Source organism: Leptodactylus fuscus, chromosome 2 (assembly GCF_031893055.1).
Source record: "Leptodactylus fuscus isolate aLepFus1 chromosome 2, aLepFus1.hap2, whole genome shotgun sequence".
NCBI classification, from domain to species: Eukaryota; Metazoa; Chordata; class Amphibia; order Anura; family Leptodactylidae; genus Leptodactylus; species Leptodactylus fuscus.
In genome coordinates, this window is record NC_134266.1 from 261,681,012 (window position 1) to 261,694,863 (window position 13,852).

Genomic DNA, 13,852 nt, shown 5'->3' on the forward strand with positions numbered 1-13,852 from the left:
AATAAAATAATCCTTTAATAGTCCCACAATGGGGAAAAACACCCTCTCTTCCTGTGATATACTGTATGTTAGATGCAAATATCTCCACCGTATTTTATTTCTGGACCTTCCACTTTCCTCGTAGCTCAGTCTTGTCCTTTTTAAGCCAAAAAGATTTGGGGTACGATTTTGTTATTACAAGAGGTTTTGATATTTGGCCACCAGAGGGCGATGAAGAGTTTTCAAACATATATACAGTATACTTCGTCTGCGTGTTGTTGGTATCGATGACCCGCCTATATTCAGCAAAACGCTACCGTTGATGGCTTGCCTGCTCTGGCATTTCAGCAGCTCTTAAGCTGGCCTGCTGCTGAACTTGTTCCTCGCGCTGTGCCTGTGATTGTTCCGGCATCTCAGCAGCTCACTAGGACGCCATATAATGAGCGTGTTGTTGGCGTTGATGATCCACCTGCTTTGGTGTTTCGGCAGCTGTCAAGCTGGCCTGCCGCTGAACTTGTTCCTCACGCTTGGCCCGTGATTGTTCTGGCATCTCAGCAGCTTGCTGGGAAGCCATATTTATAATATTAGTAGAATTACAGGAGTGTTCAATATTGTTCCATACTGAAAATACGACTGCACTATAAGACAGTGTTTTCCAGGAAATATGGCCGACACACAAACTGGGAAGCCGATCTAACACCAATATTGCATCTCTTCTGATCCATGTAGTTTTTGGAGAGTAGATCATGACCGTAAACTATAAAAAAATAAAATGTATCACTATCTCAATCAATATTCACTTATGGCACAGTGGGCTACTGTTTTGCTGGTGTCGCTGTCAGCAGGCAGTGTTACACCTATGTCGGACACTAGGTGGCAGCAAACACAAAGCCAATACAAGGAGACGGTGTATATATGATTTTCTGCAACTGATGTATGTTGGTTTTATATATGACCAGACCTTGGCTCACTTAGTTGTATATGTGTAATAGGTGACTGGATCCATTAGCAATGTCGCGCTCATATTACATGGAGTGTGATGAAGGCATTTGCAGTAATATAAATCTAGAGCACCGTAAACTGTTCAGAATTAACCTCTTAGGCCCTGGAAAGTTCAGTCTGTATATCATCCAGATTTCCCAGGACAGATTCCTCTTTGTACATTTGAGGGCTTTTTGCAGGCCGAGTGTTTCCAGTGGCGCCATCTTGGTGTATTTATCATGTATTACTGTCTCCTAATCTTGGGAAGAAGGAGGGGTAGGTTTATTTTACAGCATTACACGACATGTAATTGGAGATATTTTACATTTTTATTTCTCCATTAATGGAGCTGGGTTGGGACTTGTATTTTGCAGGATGAGCTCTAGTTTTTTAGCCTGCATTTACACGACTGAGTTTCAGCCGGTATGTCGGGAGAAGGACTCCAAGCTGTATACTTATCTATGATATTAGGAGTCCATACCTCTCTGCTACTGTATATACCGTCCTATACTATAATCACTATGTCACTATACTGCTATATAATCACTATACTGCTAGGAGTCCCTCTACTGCCGTAAGGTTACAGTAACCCAGGGGAATAAACTACCACCACCATCAGGTGGCAAAAACCTCCATTAACTTGTGAGACTGTGGGGCCATACTATATACTTATGTTATACTACATGGTAACATATGGGCCCATTATACTGTATGGAGGAATGTGGGGGCCATTATACTACATGGTCACATACAGGCCCACTATACTGTGTGGAGGAATGTGGGGCCATTATACTACATGGTAACATACAGGCCCATTATACTGTGTGGAGGAATGTGGGGCCATTATACTACATGGTAACATACAGGCCCATTATACTGTGTGGAGGAATGTGGGGCCATTATACTACATGGTAACATACGGGCCCATTAGACTGTGTGGAGGAATGTGGGGGCCATTATACTACATGGTAACATACAAGCCCACTATACTGTGTGGAGGAATGTGGGGGCCATTATACTACATGGTAACATACGGACCCATTATACTGTGTGGAGGAATGTGGGGCCATTATACTACATGGTAACATACGGGCCCATTATACTGTGTGGAGGAATGTGGGGCCATTATACTACATGGTAACATACGGGCCCATTATACTGTGTGGAGGAATGTGGGGGCCATTATACTACATGGTAACATACAGGCCCACTATACTGTGTGGAGGAATGTGGGGGCCATTATACTACATGGTAACATACGGACCCATTATACTGTGTGGAGGAATGTGGGGCCATTATACTACATGGTAACATACGGGCCCATTATACTGTGTGGAGGAATGTGGGGCCATTATACTACATGGTAACATACGGGCCCATTATACTGTGTGGAGGAATGTGGGGGCCATTATACTACATGGTAACATACGGGCCCAGTATACTGTGTGGAGGAATGTGGGGCCATTATACTACATGGTAACATACGGGCCCACTATACTGTGTGGAGGAATGTGGGGGCCATTATACTACATGGTAACATACAGGCCCATTATACTGTGTGGAGGAATGTGGGGCCATTATACTACATGGTAACATACAGGCCCATTATACTGTGTGGAGGAATGTGGGGCCATTATACTACATGGTAACATACGGGCCCATTAGACTGTGTGGAGGAATGTGGGGGCCATTATACTACATGGTAACATACAGGCCCATTATACTGTGTGGAGGAATGTGGGGGCCATTATACTACATGGTAACATACAAGCCCACTATACTGTGTGGAGGAATGTGGGGGCCATTATACTACATGGTAACATACGGACCCATTATACTGTGTGGAGGAATGTGGGGCCATTATACTACATGGTAACATACGGGCCCATTATACTGTGTGGAGGAATGTGGGGCCATTATACTACATGGTAACATACGGGCCCATTATACTGTGTGGAGGAATGTGGGGGCCATTATACTACATGGTAACATACAGGCCCACTATACTGTGTGGAGGAATGTGGGGGCCATTATACTACATGGTAACATACGGACCCATTATACTGTGTGGAGGAATGTGGGGCCATTATACTACATGGTAACATACGGGCCCATTATACTGTGTGGAGGAATGTGGGGCCATTATACTACATGGTAACATACGGGCCCATTATACTGTGTGGAGGAATGTGGGGGCCATTATACTACATGGTAACATACGGGCCCAGTATACTGTGTGGAGGAATGTGGGGCCATTATACTACATGGTAACATACGGGCCCATTATACTGTGTGGAGGAATGTGGGGGCCATTATACTACATGGTAACATACGGGGCCATTATACTGTGTGGAGGAATGTGGGGCCATTATACTACATGGTAACATACGGGGCCATTATACTGTGTGGAGGAATGTGGGGGCCATTATACTACATGGTAACATACGGGCCCATTATACTGTGTGGAGGAATGTGGGGGCCATTATACTACATTGTAACATACGGGCCCATTAGACTGTGTGGAGGAATGTGGGGGCCATTATACTACATGGTAACATACGGGCCCATTATACTGTGTGGAGGAATGTGGGGGCCATTCTACTACATGGTAACATAAGAGCCCATTATACTGTGTGGAGGAATGTGGGGGCCATTATACTACATGGTAACATACGGGCCCAGTATACTGTGTGGAGGAATGTGGGGCCATTATACTACATGGTAACATACGGGCCCATTATACTGTGTGGAGGAATGTGGGGCCATTATACTACATGGTAACATACGGGCCCATTATACTGTGTGGAGGAATGTGGGGCCATTATACTACATGGTAACATACGGGCCCATTAGACTGTGTGGAGGAATGTGGGGCCATTATACTACATGGTAACATACGGGGCCATTATACTGTGTGGAATGTGGGGGCCATTATACTACATGGTAACATACGGGCCCATTATACTGTGTGGAGGAATGTGGGGCCATTATACTACATGGTAACATACGGGCCCATTATACTGTGTGGAGGAATGTGGGGGCCATTATACTACATTGTAACATACGGGCCCATTATACTGTGTGGAGGAATGTGGGGGCCATTATACTACATGGTAACATACGGGCCCATTATACTGTGTGGAGGAATGTGGGGCCATTATACTACATGGTAACATATGGGCCCATTATACTGTGTGGAGGAATGTGGGGGCCATTATACTACATGGTAACATACGGGGCCATTATACTGTGTGGAGGAATGTGGGGCCATTATACTACATGGTAACATACGGGCCCATTAGACTGTGTGGAGGAATGTGGGGCCATTATACTACATGGTAACATACGGGGCCATTATACTGTGTGGAGGAATGTGGGGCCATTATACTACATTGTAACATACGGGGCCATTATACTGTGTGGAGGAATGTGGGGCCATTATACTACATGGTAACATACGGGCCCACTATACTGTGTGGAGGAATGTGGGGGCCATTATACTACATGGTAACATACGGGGCCATTATACTGTGTGGAGGAATGTGGGGGCCATTATACTACATGGTAACATACGGGCCCAGTATACTGTGTGGAGGAATGTGGGGCCATTATACTACATGGTAACATATGGGCCCTTTATACTGTGTGGAGGAATGTGGGGCCATTATACTACATGGTAACATACGAGCCCATTAGACTGTGTGGAGGAATGTGGGGCCATTATACTACATGGTAACATAAGAGCCCATTATACTGTGTGGAGGAATGTGGGGGCCATTATACTACATGGTAACATACGGGCCCAGTATACTGTGTGGAGGAATGTGGGGCCATTATACTACATGGTAACATACGGGCCCATTATACTGTGTGGAGGAATGTGGGGCCATTATACTACATGGTAACATACGGGCCCATTATACTGTGTGGAGGAATGTGGGGCCATTATACTACATGGTAACATACGGGCCCATTAGACTGTGTGGAGGAATGTGGGGCCATTATACTACATGGTAACATACGGGGCCATTATACTGTGTGGAGGAATGTGGGGCCATTATACTACATGGTAACATACGGGCCCATTATACTGTGTGGAGCAATGTGGGGGCCATTATACTACATGGTAACATACGGGCCCATTATACTGTGTGGAGGAATGTGGGGCCATTATACTACATGGTAACATACGGGCCCATTATACTGTGTGGAGGAATGTGGGGCCATTATACTACATGGTAACATACGGGCCCATTAGACTGTGTGGAGGAATGTGGGGCCATTATACTACATGGTAACATACGGGGCCATTATACTGTGTGGAGGAATGTGGGGCCATTATACTACATGGTAACATACGGGCCCATTATATTGTGTGGAGGAATGTGGGGGCCATTATACTACATGGTAACATAAGAGCCCATTATACTGTGTGGAGGAATGTGGGGCCATTATACTACATGGTAACATAAGAGCCCATTATACTGTGTGGAGGAATGTGGGGCCATTATACTACATGGTAACATACGGGCCCATTATATTGTGTGGAGGAATGTGGGGGCCATTATACTACATGGTAACATAAGAGCCCATTATACTGTGTGGAGGAATGTGGGCCATTATACTACATGGTAACATAAGAGCCCATTATACTGTGTGGAGGAATGTGGGGGCCATTATACTACATGGTAACATACAGGCCCATTAGACTGTGTGGAGGAATATGGGGCCATTATACTACATGGTAACATAAGAGCCCATTATACTGTGTGGAGGAATGTGGGGGCCATTATACTGTGTGGCCCTTATTCTGCACTTCTAGCAGATGTGCCGCAGCAGAAGTCATTCAATGGCTTGTCCAGTTCACTTTAGCACATTACTATATGGCTGACACTCCACCCCTGAGGGTAAACCCACCGCCAAAATTACGTAGAGTCCATATAAAGCAGTAATAGTTATGTGTATATAAGGGGAGGATTTCTATTTACTCCTTATCATGGACCATATGGAATGTGTTATATCACAGGTGCGGTGTAACTCACAGGACACTGTACGGTATATTGTGGTATATGGCTGACATTTCCAAACCCCCAGTATACGGATCTTTCATTTTCAGCCGTTCACCTTCGGTAAGTAAGGCAAGCAAATGAATTAGTGGGCAAAAAAAGGATTGGTCATACTGGCTATCAACATGTCCGATCCTTGACTATTGACTATCAGGTTTATTCCTTCATTGAGATACTCTGCGGCGGATTCCTGAACGTAGCCTTCAAGTGTCCTTTCCCTTTTTCTGATCCTATGCAGATGAATCCAGCCTTATCCTGCACATCCTTATCAAATATCATTCTCTGGCTTTGCACACTGCAGCATCATGTGAACAATCCCCTAGGGAGCAGTTAATGCGTCTCATCATGTTGTTAAAAATAGCAAATAGAATCAAAAGGAAAAAATGCAGTTTCCAACTTATTTGAAAGTGACGGGTTATATTTCAGAGTAGACTGGATCTGATGCCAATAACTGCCAACGCCCGCCGCTGAGTCATGTGCCGGTGCAGACGGCGTGAGAACGCACAGGCAACTCCAGCCTGGAACCCTGCAGAGCTGAAATCGTCCCCGTGGTGTCACCTTTACCTCTGTAATACGAAAAGTGACTGATATTACTCATAGACTAGGCCCGGCTGAGCTCAAAAAGCTGAAATCTGCATTTCCTAGAGGAATTTTAGGGAAATGATGAAGCCTTCGAACAACGTGAAGGAGAAATCTCTGTATAAATAGATTCCTTGTTCGGCAGATTTCGCAATAAAAACAAGATTGTGAATAAAGCTATTGAATCTGGATCTGCGCGGAGGTTACATTTTACCGAGGCAGCTGGGATCCCTCTAGATATACACCCTGCTATACAGGGCCGGATCAGGCTCCTAGGCAAAGTATCCTCTACAGTTTTCATATATGACCGCCAGACAAGGCACAAAATAATACCGCCATAGAGTGCACTAGTAATAATACACATATAGAGTGCCCAGGCCCAGATTTACAAGCATCAGAGATATTCGCTAGGTTCGTCTGGCAGATTCGTAGTACTGCTATTATTATAGCAGGGGAGGTGACAAAAACAATAAACAGTTATACTCACCTCTCCTGGGCTCTGTCACAGCCTCCGGTGTGTGTCCCCGTCCTCTTTCACCTTCTCAATGACATCAGGAACTGCTGAGGGTCGGTTACAGGCCTCAGTGGTCCCTGACGTCATTCAGAAGACTCCAGAGGCCCAAGGAGGACAGGGACATGCACCAGAGGCTGCGGAAGAGCCCCGGGGAGGTGAGTAGCACTATCTGTTATGTTTATACACCTCCCCTGGGCTTCTGCTTAATATACTCTGGAGAGAGTATAATATGGATTCATTGGTGGTGAGTTCTAAAAAAATTGAAAAATTCGTAACAAACCCTACTCAGAGACTGAGGATATGCATAGATTTTATTAACCATATAAACGGGACGGTAACACAAATTTTTGCAATAAACCTGCCACATGTGAGGATGGTACAGGCCAAGGGCATTTGCCCCTTTTGCCCTTCCTATAACCCAGCCCAGAAGGAGGAGGACCTGTCCTCTATACTTAACCATCTAGGACATAATGTACTTGTATACTTCACAAAATAAAGTTAAAGCATCTTTTCTTTTTGATTTGGGGTGTTCCTCTATTATACTTACAGGAAATGGGGTGTTCCTCTATTATACCTCCTGGAAATGCTGCAGGAGACTTTAATAGGCCAAATCTTCAATGAACAATGGTCAAGAATTGCCTACCCCAGGATCTGGTTCTATACTGTAACGACTGTGAATCTGTGGAATAACCTATCTCCGGAGCTGGTTCTATACTTTATGGACTGTGAATCTGTGGAATAACCTACCCCAGGAGCTGGTTCTATACTGTAACGACTGTGAATCTGTGGAATAACCTACCCCAGGAGCTGGTTCTATACTGTACAGACTGTGAATCTGTGGAGTAGCCTGCCCCAGGTACTGGTTCTATACTGTACAGACTGTGAATCTGTGGAATAGCCTACCCCAGGAGCTGGTTCTATACTTTATGGACTGTGAATCTGTGAAATAGCCTTCCCCAGGAGCTGGTTCTATACTGTACAGACTGTGAATCTGTGGAATAGCCCACCCCAGGAGCTGGTTCTATACTGTACAGACTGTGAATCTGTAGAATAGCCTACCCCAGGATCTGGTTCTATACTGTACAGACTGTGAATCTGTGGAATAGCCTACCCCAGGAGCTGGTTCTCTACTGTAAGGACTGTGAATCTGTGGAATAGCCTACCCCAGGAGCTGGTTCTATACTGTAAGGACTGTGAATCTGTGGAATAGCCTACCCCTGGAGCTGGTTCTATACTGTAAGGACTGTGAATCTGTGGAATAGCCTACCCCAGGAGCTGGTTCTATACTTTATGGACTGTGAATCTGTGGAATAGCCTTCCCCAGGAGCTGGTTCTATACTGTACAGACTGTGAATCTGTGGAGTAGCCTACCCCAGGATCTGGTTCTATACTGTACAGACTGTGAATCTGTGGAATAGCCTACCCCAGGAGCTGGTTCTCTACTGTAAGGACTGTGAATCTGTGGAATAGCCTACCCCAGGAGCTGGTTCTATACTGTAAGGACTGTGAATCTGTGGAATAGCCTACCCCTGGAGCTGGTTCTATACTGTAAGGACTGTGAATCTGTGGAATAGCCTACCCCAGGAGCTGGTTCTATACTTTATGGACTGTGAATCTGTGGAATAGCCTTCCCCAGGAGCTGGTTCTATACTGTACAGACTGTGAATCTGTGGAGTAGCCTGCCCCAGGTACTGGTTCTATACTGTACAGACTGTGAATCTGTGGAATAGCCTACCCCAGGATCTGGTTCTATACTGTACAGACTGTGAATCTGTGGAATAGCCTACCCCAGGAGCTGGTTCTCTACTGTAAGGACTGTGAATCTGTGGAATAGCCTACCCCAGGAGCTGGTTCTATACTGTACAGACTGTGAATCTGTAGAATAGCCTACCCCAGGATCTGGTTCTATACTGTACAGACTGTGAATCTGTGGAATAGCCTACCCCAGGAGCTGGTTCTCTACTGTAAGGACTGTGAATCTGTGGAATAGCCTACCCCAGGAGCTGGTTCTATACTGTAAGGACTGTGAATCTGTGGAATAGCCTACCCCTGGAGCTGGTTCTATACTGTAAGGACTGTGAATCTGTGGAATAGCCTACCCCAGGAGCTGGTTCTATACTTTATGGACTGTGAATCTGTGGAATAGCCTTCCCCAGGAGCTGGTTCTATACTGTACAGACTGTGAATCTGTAGAATAGCCTACCCCAGGATCCATTAAACAAAATAAATGTGTGCATTGCCCCATGGGGTCAGTGCTCTATAAGTGAAAAAAAACCCCCCCCACAGTGAATAAATAATATGATGTGTACATGAGGTCTAACCGATAGGGTGTGTATCATTATTTGGGTCTGCTCTGATTGGACAGTGTAAGAGTGGAAGGGACATGTCAACTGTCCATTGAATTCTATATTTCCAGGAGGAATTACAGAGGGACAACACATAAAACTCTCTTCAATGCAGGTATATCCCACACCCTGACCCCTCTTGATCCATCACATGGGTGGGTACATCGTGACCTTCTCGATTATTAGGTTTTCGTTGCACTTAAGTTTCTTTATCTATCCAGACATTTCAGAAATGTGAAGATTTGACCACCGCAGGAACGTCTCATCTCGGCAATGAAAAAGCGGAGTGTTTGTGCGCCTCAGATGAAAGTCATGTGAATCCTATTATGGTAATACCCCACAAACTGTAACAAATTGCAGCTTGTAATGTAATCTAATAATCTGCTTCATTAGCTCGGGGCCGTGGACTATTCCAATTACAGAGATTACAGCGGATCTCCAGACTGCAACGCTGTAGATCGACTTGATTTGGAGAGACAGGCAGAACGAGATATATGACCTTATGGGGGGACACGGGGTCCTGTCTGGTAGGGGTTAAAGGAGTTGAATAAATTCGGATAGAACCAAATGTGAAATTATTATTCAAAGAGTACAATAGGTGGAGGCCCAGGGGAGGTGGAAAAACTAAAAAACATTCGTAATCACCTGACCTCAACTCTTCGGACTTCCTCACAGACCAAGAGATCCCGTCTGACGAACCCCGAAGTATACCAATTTACCGCAATGCATGTCGCAGTGGCCATTTTAGTTTGTCCGAGACAAATACCCAATTGTTAGGTTTTGCTAAAGACCAAACAATTTGGGATATTTAGGTGTAACCTAGTGGTTCGCCCTCTTCAATACCTGCTGGCTAAACAAGACTTCCCAATACACATGCACTCTCAGTTTGGCTGAGCATGCATGTGTTGTCAACAAGGGGAGTAATAAGTACCTTGTAACTCGGAGAATAAACGAATCAGACGTTAAAGTTCAACATATCTGATTCCCTAAAACCATTTATTAGGGGAGAATCAGGAAAATCCCTTTAAAATAGTCACACATATTAGATTAAAGGGGTTTTCCAGGACGTTCATATTGATGACTAGTATGTTACTGGTGAGGTCCGACCCCTAGGGCACCTGATCAGCTTTTTCAAGAGGTTCCGACGCTTCTTTCATCTGTCGACGATGTCATATACATCTGTCACATGGTACACTGGCAGTTCAGTCCCATTCAAGGGAAAGGGACTGAACTGCTCCCAACCGTCCCACATTTAGCAGGAAAATCCCGCTTTTAAGCTCCAGTCCTGGCAGCTCTCTGCATGTCCCGCTCTGTCCCTGAAGTGTTTTACTTAACAATCTTTCCCCGGGGAAAGCTTCACTATTGTACAAGAACCTTGTATGACATCACACGGTCACATGACTAGGTGGGCGTGTCAGTGTCCCATGCAGTCAAGAGATGGAGAGATGTGTAGTCGTCTAAGGTACTGAGAATGGAGGGGGAATGTGAGATGCAGGGTGGAGAGAGAGTGTGTGGGCGAGAGTGTGTTTCATTTTACTGGGGGGCAGAGATGGAGGGGAGGACATGAAACTGGGGGAAGTATGAAACTGGGGGCAGAGATGAGGGGGAGCATGAAACTGTGGGCAAAGATGAGAGGGAGCATGAAACTGGGGGCAGAGATGAGGGGGAGCATGAAAGTGAGGGCAAAGATGAGAGGGAGCATGAAACTGGGGGAAGAGGGAGGGACGGCATGAAACTGGGGGCAGGTGGAATGGGATATGAAACTGGTGGAGATGAAGGGGTAGATGAAACCTGGGGCAGATGAAAGGGAATATGAAACTGGGGGAGAAATGGAGGGGGGGAGATGAAACTGGGGGTAGATGAAGGGGGGTACTTAAACTGGGGGGACATTAAACTGGGGACAACTGGAGGGAGTCATTAAATCGTGGGAGTAGCTGGAGGGGGACCTGTCTGCCTCTAGTTGCCCCCAGCTTAATGTCCCCCTCCAGCTCCCCCTACGGTTTAATGTCCCCTTCCAACTGCACGAGTTTAATGTCCCCCTCTAGTTGCCCCCAGTTTCATGTCCCACTCCAGCTGCCATTAATTTATTGCCCCCCCTCCAACTACCCCCACTATTAATGTCCCCCTCCAGCTGCTCCAGTTTAATTTCTCCTTTAGTTTCCCCCAGTTTAAACTGGGGCACCAGGAGAGGGACTTAATACTGTGGGGCAGTTGGAAGGGAACATTATAATGCGGGGACATATAGTGTACGGGTGACTGTAGGAGGATAATACTGTGTGGGGCACATGAAAAATGAAACAGAATGGGCGGAGTCAACATAAAAGTGGGCAGAGCTAACTTTGCAAAAATGCAAAAACTGTAAAACCTTTGCCCAGTTATTCAACATTTTATTGGCGTATTTTTTTAGTGTTCCAATGGCGCATTTCTGTACTCACCAATGCCAAATGTGAATGAGACCTAACAGACAACCCTTCGCTCCCATCCCTTACAATAACAGACCACAAACCAGAAAACCAATGTCTTAAGTTACTTTATTTCCTTGTAATCATACAGGTGGGAAAAAAAAGTTGAACATATTGTACATACAGGACATGGCCAATGTCACATGACAGATTCCACAAGAGGGCACAAGCACAGGGGTCAGTTGTAAGAGGTCTGTACTTTATTGCTGTGCAGTATGGATGTCGTAACGCACCGTCATTCCTGAATGGTGAAGGCTATCCTATTGCTTAGTAGCTCATGTCACGCAACACGAAAGTCAATGCTGCAAAAAGCGCGACCTGTCGGCCACTAAAGCTGGAAGGTACTCTAGTATGCGGATGTTGCTATGGAAATCTAAACAGGCCCGCGCCCTCTACTACGAAGGCGGCCATTTTGTGGGAGTAATCTACAAGCATGAGATATTAGTATACAAATACACCGGTGTCTAGCGGTTGGCGTTTGCCTACAAAATACAGAGGAAACACCTTTAGGAAAAAAACATAAGACTAAAAAAAGGGGGAAAAAACATATAAATATAAATAATACATTAGTCCAAAATGACAGAATACATATCGGAGATATATAGGCAAGTTTTACAAATTATTTACAAGCATAATCGTATCTTTCCATGGGCTATACTCGCCGGATATACGGATTTGGGTTCGATATCCACAGCACTGACTGAGCTCGGCCTACCAGAGACAAAACAGTGAGACACATCAAATATGGCGTCTTTACGTGGACCCGATGGTAACAAAGACTACCCCATTAGTAATACAAGATCAGACAAAGCATGGAGGATGCAAACATGACCCCAGTAATTCATTGCACGTACGGATTAGAGAAAACATCATCCTCCATAGTATACACAAGAGTTGGGAATACATGTACAATAGGATTATCTTTACAGAGGTCGAAACCTGGTGTCGCCATTATACTATAAAATTCGGAAATTAAAAGGAAAACACCCCTTTCGCACGGCTCAAACTTTCACTTCTAGAAGTCTCTGAGCCGTATCAAAGGGGCTTCGAAAGTTTCATAGACCACTGGGATCCCAATCTTTAGTAGGGGCTTGGCTTTATGACCCCTACTATGATTTAGTGTCACATCTAAAACATAAGGAAGTGACATTGTTCTTTAAGGATAGCACAAAGCGGAATGTGCTGTCATGTGATGTCATCGCTTACATCAATTTACATATGATGGCTGGTATATTAGAAGACAAAATATAGTCCTGATGTTTGACCCCATTGCCACATTACGGTTAATACGTTTTATAAAAGCCATATTATAATGTGATGCTTCTGCAATACATGGTGGAATCTGATGACATCACAGTTGTATAAATGGAGTAATCTGATGACATCATAGTTATGTAAATGGTAGAATCTGATGATATTACTGTTTTATAAATGGGATAATCTGATGACATTGCTGTTTTATAAATGGGATAATCTGATGACATTGCTGTTTTATAAATTGAGTAATCTGATGACATCATAGTTATATATATGGAGGACTCTGATGACATCACTATTTTATAGATGGAATAATCTGATGACATCACTTTTATAAATGGAATAATCTGATGACATCACTATTTTATAGATGGAATAATCTGATGACATCACTTTTATAAATGGAATAATCTGATGACATCACTATTTTATAGATGGAATAATCTGATGACATCACTTTTGTAAATGGAATAATCTGATGACATCACTATTTTATAGATGGAATAATCTGATGACATCACTTTTATAGATGGAATAATCTGATGACATCACTATTTTATAGATGGAATAATCTGATGACATCACTGTTTTATAAATTGAGTAATCTGATGACATCACGGTTATATATATGGAGAAATGTGATGACATCACAGTTATATAAATGGAGGA